Here is a 9984-nt window from a genome sequence, read left to right on the forward strand (position 1 = left end):
ATGTTGCTTGTAGCCTCTCCTGGTGTGCTTCAGGAAAGAGCTCCTTCCACCTCTGTAGGTCACCTCTAGAAGCCAGGGGCAGAGATCTCCCCTCTCTGTACAGGGCCTTGGTCTAACAGGCTCTTCAAAAACCTTTGACTCCTTCTCTTCTCTGAATAGCAAGTTTGGAAGTGTTCCTCTCTGGGGCACTGAGGGGGAGAATGCCCTTCGTGCTTTCCTAACATCACATGAACTCCAGGGGGTGTATCCCTGCTCGAATCTGTAACCTTATGGCTACAGGTGACACTGTCCCTTTTCTCAGTTTGCCTGCAGCAAGGTTGTGCCGACCATCTCCTGGTCCATGCGAACTCATCCACTTTGGAAATGTGGCTTGCTAGAATGAATCATTTTCAGCCACACTGGTGATTAAGTCTTTCATGGTCCCTAAAAGGATTTTGCTGACCCCCATTTTTCCTGCGTCATCTATCACCATGCCTGAAATTTCTACCAGTAGTGATCACTTTTCAGTGAAAGCGAGAAAAACTCCTTCCTGGTCTCGATTCCCCAAACCAATGATATCAGATGGAGGAGGAGAAATGAATTTGGGATGATGTTTTAGTAGAAGGCAGAAACTCATTATTGTCCCAATTGCTCTGTTTTCTTTCTGTTAAAAAATTTTAGTTATACTTAGTAATAAAGACAATGTTTCACGTAGGTGTTCCTGGTATTAACTACCTGTCTATTATTTATTTTTACAATGATACATTTTACAGACAATACTTCTCATTCTCTGCAAGCTTACAGCTCCACCAACAATATTACATAAAGCCTCCAGAGCAGGATAACACGGTTTGTATACCCCGATGGGATTCCCACATAAAGACTATTTTAAGAATGTGCTTTCAGAACATCTCACGCTCCTGTCACCATCAGGCTTATCTCACTGACCTTTCTGCTGCTTTGCTGCTAGGCAATCATCTCAAGGTAGTATAAGTCAGTATTAAAATGCAAAAGATAAGGGGCGCCTGGGTGGCTCAGTCAGTTGGGCGTCCAACTTTGGCTCAGGTCATGATCTCGTGGTTTGTGGGGTTGAGCCCTACCTCGGGCTTTGCACTGACAGCCCAGAGCCCGGAGTCTGCTTCCGATTCTGCCTCCGTCTCTCTCTCTCTCTGCTCTCTTTCAAATATAAATAAACATTAAAAAATTTTTTTTGAAAGATGAATAATCTTTTCATTATTAGATTATCATTATCAGATCCAATCTGGAAACAATTAGGAGCCTGAGGGGCTGGGACTCAAGAAGTGTACACTTAGTTGAAGAACTGAATGAAAGGAATCCAAAAGCCTTAAAGCCTGGCATGCTTCCAGAGAGGACAGACGTGGTGATGCTCCATACAGGAAGGCCTCTGGGGAGTCAGAACAGCATGAACACCTGGACCCTTAGAGGGGTTTCTGCCAGGCAAGATGCTCAAGACACTGGAAGAGACACTGGAAGAGACCCTGCAGCTACACCTTGAACTGGGGAAAACGGGGGTGACCTCCTTCCACGTTCTGCCCGGGATCAGGAGCTTCATTAACTTAACGAGGATCCTGGAAGCAACAACAGTGATTATCTCAGAACTGAGAACTTGGTTCTGAAAATCCTATGCTGTCTGGAGTAGGCCGTAGGATGGCAAGAAAAGTCAAACAGGCGCTATAGGTGAACACAGAAAATAGATACTTTTTTTTAGAGGTTTGAGTTGGAGGTTTCTGAGACACAGCACAACAGAAAGTGAGAAACCAAGATAAGGTAGTGGGAAGCAAGGAGCACAATAATGCTAATGGCTTGGGGGTTCCCTGAATGGCTGAAGGGCAAGAAAGGAGGGAGAGGGAGAGGAGCTCATCGCCAAAGGCCTAAAGAGCTCAGAGAAAATCCCAGGAGCTCAGAAACCTCTCAGGTATATACACAAAATGGAAGTCTGAGAAACAATGCATTTATCTGAATGGAAGACCAGAATTGACATGATGGTCATTTGGCTAAATGAAAAGCATACAGGGTATTTGGCGACGATCAGCCCAGCAAGAAAATAAACAGATCTGTTAGATATTCTCTATTTCCAAGTCATCTAATTCTGTAAGAGACTGCTTCATGGAAAAATAATATTGTGGTTAAGAATGCATCTCAAAATTATTTTCCTAATTTCATATAATTTCTAAGTGACTTCCCCCAATCCACACACATAAAGAATAAGAGGTATGGGACTAAGCCACTTCAATCTGTTGCATTTAATGATGATTTAACTGATTCTACCGCCCCTTATTTAGTGCATGTATTTCTTTGGTTTATGTCTCCACCACCCCCCACCCCCACCATCCCTTTTAGCACTAATAAAAGTCACAGATTAGTTCAGGGACATATTCCATTCCTCTTAATTTGGAGTCATGAACACCAATCACAATTATTATATTGCATGTGTCTTATCCTCATACTGAATGATACAAACAATTACCTTTTATAGAACATTCCTTCAAGGAAAGCTCAAGACCTAGAGAGTCAAAGCACAGCTGAATTAAACATGCACACAAAGATCTAAGCAAGAGGAGACTCTGGAAGTGTTTACACCAGAAAAGGATTAACCCCTTCCCCTACCCACAAAAACATGGTAAATGTGCCCATCAGAAGTTAGCACGACCAACTTGATGTGGCCAGGAAACAGCTTTGGCTCAGAATCAGAGAATCCAGAAACTAGAGGTAGAAATAAGTTAGAGTTAAAAAGTTCGAACTTGGGAGGTGATTTGGCATAGCTGCCTGGCTTTCTGAAGATAAGTTATCAATATTTATACTTGGTAGATGAGGACACCAAGGTCCAAGGCCACCCAGCTGTTTAGTGGCCAAAGGAGAAATAAATCTCATGTTCCTTCTTTGGTACATGTTATCTACAGTTAATAAAAAGTTCTAAAAATTTTATGATACTTAGAAAAGCAGGGCCCACATGCTACTATATTAAATGAGAGAGTTCTGAAGGGAGATTCAGGGAAAGAATACTTATTATTATCTAAGAAATAACTTAGGACTTTAGAGCTATCTGATCTAGCTCGAGACCTTGAGGAAAGGAAAGTTTAATTAAGGTGCGAGAAAACAAAGAAGGGCATTTAAAAAAAAACAACTCCAATGATTTTTGTTCATCTTTCAAATTTTTCTTCTATGTTGTTTCATTTACTCACAAATACCTTCAGAGACACATGACAGAGTTCTTTGCAAGTAGATCGATTTGGCATTTCTTTTCTCTGTTACAACCATATTTTCAGTGAAAGTTTCCCTAGGAAAGTATGTTTCTCTCTTCTGAGATAGCACAAATATATTTAATTCATACTCTGTTATCAATTATATACTTTACAATATCACTGATGTTCAACAGGAGGGAAGAGTAATGAACAAAATGACAACTTATCTTTCCTGTTATACTGTGATGAAAAGGTCAAATTTCTTCTTTGCTTAAAATAATTTCGATATACTAATCAAAAGTAGATAGGAAACATTTTCCCCTTTTTTTTAGAGTGAATTTCATATTTCTTTTCACCTTGGAAGTTTGGAAATTGAAATAAGTTTTGGAGTGAACTTTTATAAGATTTACTGTGGACAGAGCAAGTTATAATGAGCAAACTTAAAAAAATGCTTATTTTCATTTATTTGGAGATAGAGAGAATGCGCACACAAGTGTGCATGCAAGCAGAGGAGGGGCAGAGAGAGGGGAGAGAGAATCCCAAGCAGGGTCTGTATAGTCAGCCGAGAGCTCTATGTGGGACTCTATCCCACAAACTGTGGGATCATGACCTGAGCTGAAACCAAGAGCCACCCAGGTCCCCATATGATGAATGCACTTTTATCTTCACAACTCAAATATTATGACTAAGAGAACGTGAAATGATCTTTTGGACAGATAGAATCAAATGGAGTTAGTAGGACAAGAAACAACTACAAAGATTATCTCTTTGCCCTTACGCAGAACTATAACCAGATCTGAAGCTGTTTTGATTTAAATGCAGAAAAAGACATACTACTCTGAGAAAATTTTCTTGAATTTCCAGTTGGAAATGAAGTTCCTCAGCAGTTCTGCAGCAATTGAAGGAAATTGAAAAGAGCTCGTCAATGGAAATTTTAGTGGACTAAAAGAATATTTTCATGAGTAATTTGCATTTTCTGACCATTCAGGATGTCTTTGCAACAAGATGATGAGCTAAGTAAAAATTTTTTCTCTTCAGATGACTAATTATTTTTAGATTGAATTGAATAGCATCTTGCTTCTTGTGATAGAACATGAAAGGAAACCAGAATGTGATTCTTGACAAAATCTCAGATATCAGTCAATATAGCTTGCATTATTAAACTATTTACATTTAAATTCACAAAACATTTCTTTGAATTTTTATCTGATTTAATTTCAAGGCATCACTCTTCTTGATAATCTCATTTTAGTAAGGTAGGATGTGTATCATTTCACCCACTCTATGAATAGAAAAACTGAGATACAGAGTTTAGGCGATTTGTTAGATCCGATTCTAGATTATAATGTTACCTTGTTTCTAGCACACAATGTCTTTCTAAGAGCTCTCTTCAAACTAACCACAAAACAGAAACAGTAATTATGTGACATGGTGGAGACAATGGTGGTAATCATTTGGTAGTAACTGTGTCAGATCGACACATTTCACCTTAAACTTACACAAGTGTTACATGTCAATTATATCTCAATAAAGCTGAGGGGAAAGATACTCTTCTCATATATATATATATATGTATATATGTATATATATATATATATACACACACACACACATATATATACACACACACATATATATGTATGTATATATATTGTGTACATACATATATATATATATACACACATACATATATATTTAGCTTGTCTAACTTTTTTTTTTTTAATTTTTTTTTCAAACGTTTATTTATTTTTGGGACAGAGAGAGACAGAGCATGAACGGGGGAGGGGCAGAGAGAGAGGGAGACACAGAATCGGAAACAGGCTCCAGGCTCTGAGCCATCAGCCCAGAGCCTGACGCGGGGCTCGAACTCACGGACCGCGAGATCGTGACCTGGCTGAAGTCGGACGCTTAACCGACTGCGCCACCCAGGCGCCCCAAGCTTGTCTAACTTTTAAAGAATGCCTTTTAAGAAACTCTTACAAATGTGAAATACTTTATGTGTGGTAGTTAGAATAGGTGATATTGAAATATTATTGGCCATTTAACTCAGTAATGAATCTGAAAAATTCATAAAATATAAATATTATTTATATTTATATATGACAAACATTTGACAAGTAAATTCTTTGAAATTCTAAAGGCTCAGTTCCCTCTTGGGTTGCCTGGGTGGCTCAGTTGGTTAAGCCTCCGACTTTGGCTCAGGTCATGATCTCATGGTTCATGAGTTCGAGCCCGGCATTGGGCTCTGTATTGACAGCTCAGAGCCTGGAGTCTGCTTTGGATTCTGTGTTCCCCCCCACCCCTCTCTGCCCCTCCCTCTGCTTGGACTCTGTATGTCTCTCTCTCTCTCTCTCAATAAATAAATAAATAAATAAATAAATAAATAAATAAACAAACATTAAAAATTTTTTTAAAAGGCTCAGTTCCCCTTAAAATTAATGTAACTAGTTCATGTTTAATTATTATTTTTTTCAGAAAACATTTTCTTTCTAAAAACAAACTAATTCACTATTAAATTCCATCAAGCACAAGATCTTAACCTAATTTCAAATGATAACAGAGATAACAACCATACATTCCTTTTCTAGTAAAAAAAAAAATGTCAAAAAGGGAGAAGCAAAATAAATAAAAAGCATAAGGATTTAGAAGCACATGATAAACAAATCATTGCTCGATTGATAGTCAAATTAAGTGGATGATTCCACAGGGAGGTCAAAAGGAGGTGCCACCTGGGGTGAATGCTGCCTAATGCTTTATGAACTAAAATAATCATTACCGAATTTAGGAAGTAAACAGGGAGACCTACCAATAGGTTTAAGTGTAATTTCAACGGTTGTGAATTTTGGAATGGTTACTCCAGAATTCATTTGAGGTTTGTACATCATTTGAGAATTCTGCTCCACCAGACTCAAGTTTTTTCATAAACTCTTCTCTTCTCCTCTCCTACATTCTTGAAGAAAATGAGGGGGCTGATAAGGGAGAACACCAGTTTTAAAGACCCCAGTTTAAATATTTGGGATTTGATATGATCCTATTTTGATACCCTGGTAAAAATTTTAATTTGATGTCCTGTTATGTATTGTTTATTTAACTTTTGCTGTTTATATCATTTTCTATGTATTTAATTTGTAAATTTGATTTAATTTATAGCTCTATAAGCCTTATACGTAACAAGTTTACAGTATTACAATATAATAATAATTTTTGTTCATACTAGAGGTCTCAAAAGCTTTTTCTTTAAAAGGGGCCTATACTTTAATCAAATGAGAAAAAATGTTTATAATATCTGAATTTTATAATATATGAAATGTCACAATTATGTATCAGAATACATGACTTTTTAACCCCTTATTTGTGTATGTTGTCTCATTTTATTTTTTATTTTTTTGTTGTCTCATTTTATTTTTTTTTAAATTTTTTTAATGTTTATTTATTTTTGAGACAGAGAGAGACAGAACATGAACAGGGGAGGGGCAGAGAGAGAGGGAGACACAGAATCTGAAACAGGCTCCAGGCTCTGAGCTGTCAGCACAGAGCCTGACGCGGGGCTCGAACTCACGGACTGTGAGATCATGACCTGAGCTCAAGTCAGACGCTTAACCGACCAAGCCACCCAGGTGCCCCTGTTGTCTCATTTTAAATTGAATCTGAAAAATTCTAAGTAGAAAGACCATGATTTCTAAAATTTCCTAAGAGAATTTCAAAATAAGTTTCAAAGTAAGTTGTTAATATTTTTAAAGTATCATGAAATTTGTCAAAATCTACCTTATCTTACTGTCTGCCAGGGTCTTGGGAAGTATACATATGATTTTCACAATCGATTAATAGAGATTTATGATCCTTAGCACATTGGTGTGTGTGCTAACACAGACATACCTGCATGTAATAAAGACAGATTATAAGTTTTGTTCAAATTTCATAAATTAAATTAAAAGTCTACATAGGGGGATGTTTTGAACACCTTTTAGAATAAATATGCAGATTATTGCCAAAAGAAAATTAAAGTATACATATTTTTTTATTTTAGAGAGAGCGTGCAGAAGTGGGGAGAAGGGACAGAGTGGGATAGAGAGAGAGAATACCAAGCAGGCTCCCCACTGTCAGCACAGAGCCCCTTGGGAGGCGTGATCCCACCAACTGTGAGATCATGACCTGAGCTGAAATAAAGAGCTGGACACTCAAGTGATTGAGCCACCCAGGGGCCCTAAATTAATATATATACACACACACATATATGTATATATATACATATATATGTATATGTATGTATATATATACACACATATATATTTACATATATAAATGTATTTACATATATATGTATGTAAATATATATATATGTATATATATATATACATATATATATATTTAACAGCAATGTACGGACTCTCACAGATGAGGTTGTAGCTGCTTAAAAACATCTAGTATGTTGTGTGTATATGTATATTAAATGGAGACATAGCAAGATACTATCATAAATTTAAAGCCTGAGCTATAAGCTAATATATGTTATAATGTGAAATATATTGTGGGTTCAGTGCTCTCACACTAACCTCTGAACCTCTCAAATAGCACAGCAACTCTCCTAGAAGAAAACATTCCATTATAAGAACCAGCCTTTTTAAAGTACAGGGATATAAGACCATACACCATGACACTATTTAGATTTCCAATCAGTCATATTTATTACCATAAATAAGTAGAGGAATCTCTATTCATAACTCTTTTAAAGAACAGAACAGGGGCGCCTGGGTGGCACAGTCGGTTAAGCATCCGACTTCAGCCAGGTCAGGATCTCGCGGTCCGTGAATTCGAACCCCGCGTCAGGCTCTGGGCTGATGGCTCAGAGCCTGGAGCCTGTTTCCGATTCTGTGTCTCCCTCTCTCTCTGCCCCTTCCCCGTTCATGCTCTGTCTCTCTCTGTCCCAAAAATAAATAAACGTTGAAAAAAAAAATTTAAAGAACAGAACAAAATGACATAGAAAGCTTTTGCAGTTACTGAGAGGTGACCAAAAACAAAGTCATTATATCGAAAGCAGTTAGATTCATATTTTAAAAATATAGTGTATACCATAAATAGTCATACATTTTCTGAAGGCTGCAAGTTTTAAATTATATATATACGTGAAAATTTTAAGCTATTGTGTTACAGAAAAAAGAGTGTGAGAATAATATATGTCCAAATTGTAAACCCAAGCCACACACCAAGAAAAAGAAAAACAGGAGGAGTTTCAAAAGAAATGAGGTAACACAGCATAAATCTATTTTTATAACTATTCTATATACAACATGGTTCCAAGATGTGTAATTTGGAGTGTCAAGTGTTTATTTGATTAAACTTAAGCTACATGGTATTTTCAAGAAGTGTATTAATCTGAATAGAGCAATTAGCTGAAAATTTCACAAGGCCCTAATTTATGCTTTAAAATACTATGCTGCAGGAATCTCCAGACACCCAATTCCCTTACAGATCTTGAAACTCACACAGTCTGGGAAATATTGGTACAGGACATGCCAAGATATAATTATCGTTTTATTAATAAATTGAGAAGAGAACATATGATAATTTTAAATACTTACCCAAGTCAGTCATGAAGCTAATTTGCTTTGGATTCATTGAGCTAATTCTTCAAAATATGTTATTTGGAGTTTTTCTTTTCTTTTAAAGTCTATCTATCTATCTATCTCTCTCTCTATCTATCTATCTATCTATCTATTATCTATCTATCTATTCAGAGCATGTGTGAGTGGGGGAGGATCAGAGAGAGAGAGAGAGAGAGGAAGGGAGGAGCAGAAAGAGAGGGAGAGAGAGAAACCCAAGCAAGCTCCAGGCTTGACCACAGAGCGCAACAAGGGGCTTGATCCAAGAACTGTGAGATCATGACCTGAGCCAAAACCAAGTGTCAGACACTTAACTGATTGAGCCACCCAGGTACCCCATGGAGCTTTTCTATCACAAGTCTTCATTTTTACTATTCTTTGATTTCATTGTTTTCAACCATTTTCTTTAATGTTTCAAAAGTTGACTCTTCAGTGCTCCTGACCACAAGTTATCAGCAGGAATATCATTGGGCAAAATATTTATCTGATGGATAGAATGCCACATTACTTTTCTAGAAAATTAATCCTCACCTATTATTTGTGGTATGTATAATACTGGCAGTCTCCACTTTATTTCTACCTAAAGATCATGAAGTCCTGTTAGAAAGTGAAGTTTTGTTTTGTTCTGATCACACTTCAGACTATGGAGTTTTTGGAAATATGCACTTATCTCCGAAGATATGCTCTCGTGGAAAATGAGGGATTTCTAGCATTCAAATTTAAATGACCTTGCTAAAATGCTGCCAAAATGTGGGAATATTCATCTTCTCACTTATACACTTGAGGTATCCTGCAACAGGTGGCATGATCCCACACTCATGAAACACAGGTGAATTACCCTTCTTAGTCATGACAGTTATCCTATAAAGCAATGGCTAAGCGAATGAGACCAATAACCACATCTTTAGTCATGAGATTCACAGTCACAGAATACTTTTAGGATTTTCTTTTCCTTGTTAGGGCCCTCAACTATATTAGTATAGTTATCGCCTGTGTTTTTTTTTCTCATGAAACATAGGTCTTATATAGGAATTCTTTCTCTATCCCTGAATCATCTACATTTGGTATTCTTTTGATTCCATGAAGAGTTCCTTATTATCATGCCAACCCATAAGCTGATAATTCCATTAGAGTCCAAGAGAAATAAAATAATAAAGGGTCAAGAAATGATCCACACAGTACAATAACCATGGTCGTTTTTA

Source organism: Herpailurus yagouaroundi, unplaced genomic scaffold (assembly GCF_014898765.1).
Source record: "Herpailurus yagouaroundi ecotype Mexico unplaced genomic scaffold, PumYag 182, whole genome shotgun sequence".
Lineage (NCBI taxonomy): Eukaryota > Metazoa > Chordata > Mammalia > Carnivora > Felidae > Herpailurus > Herpailurus yagouaroundi.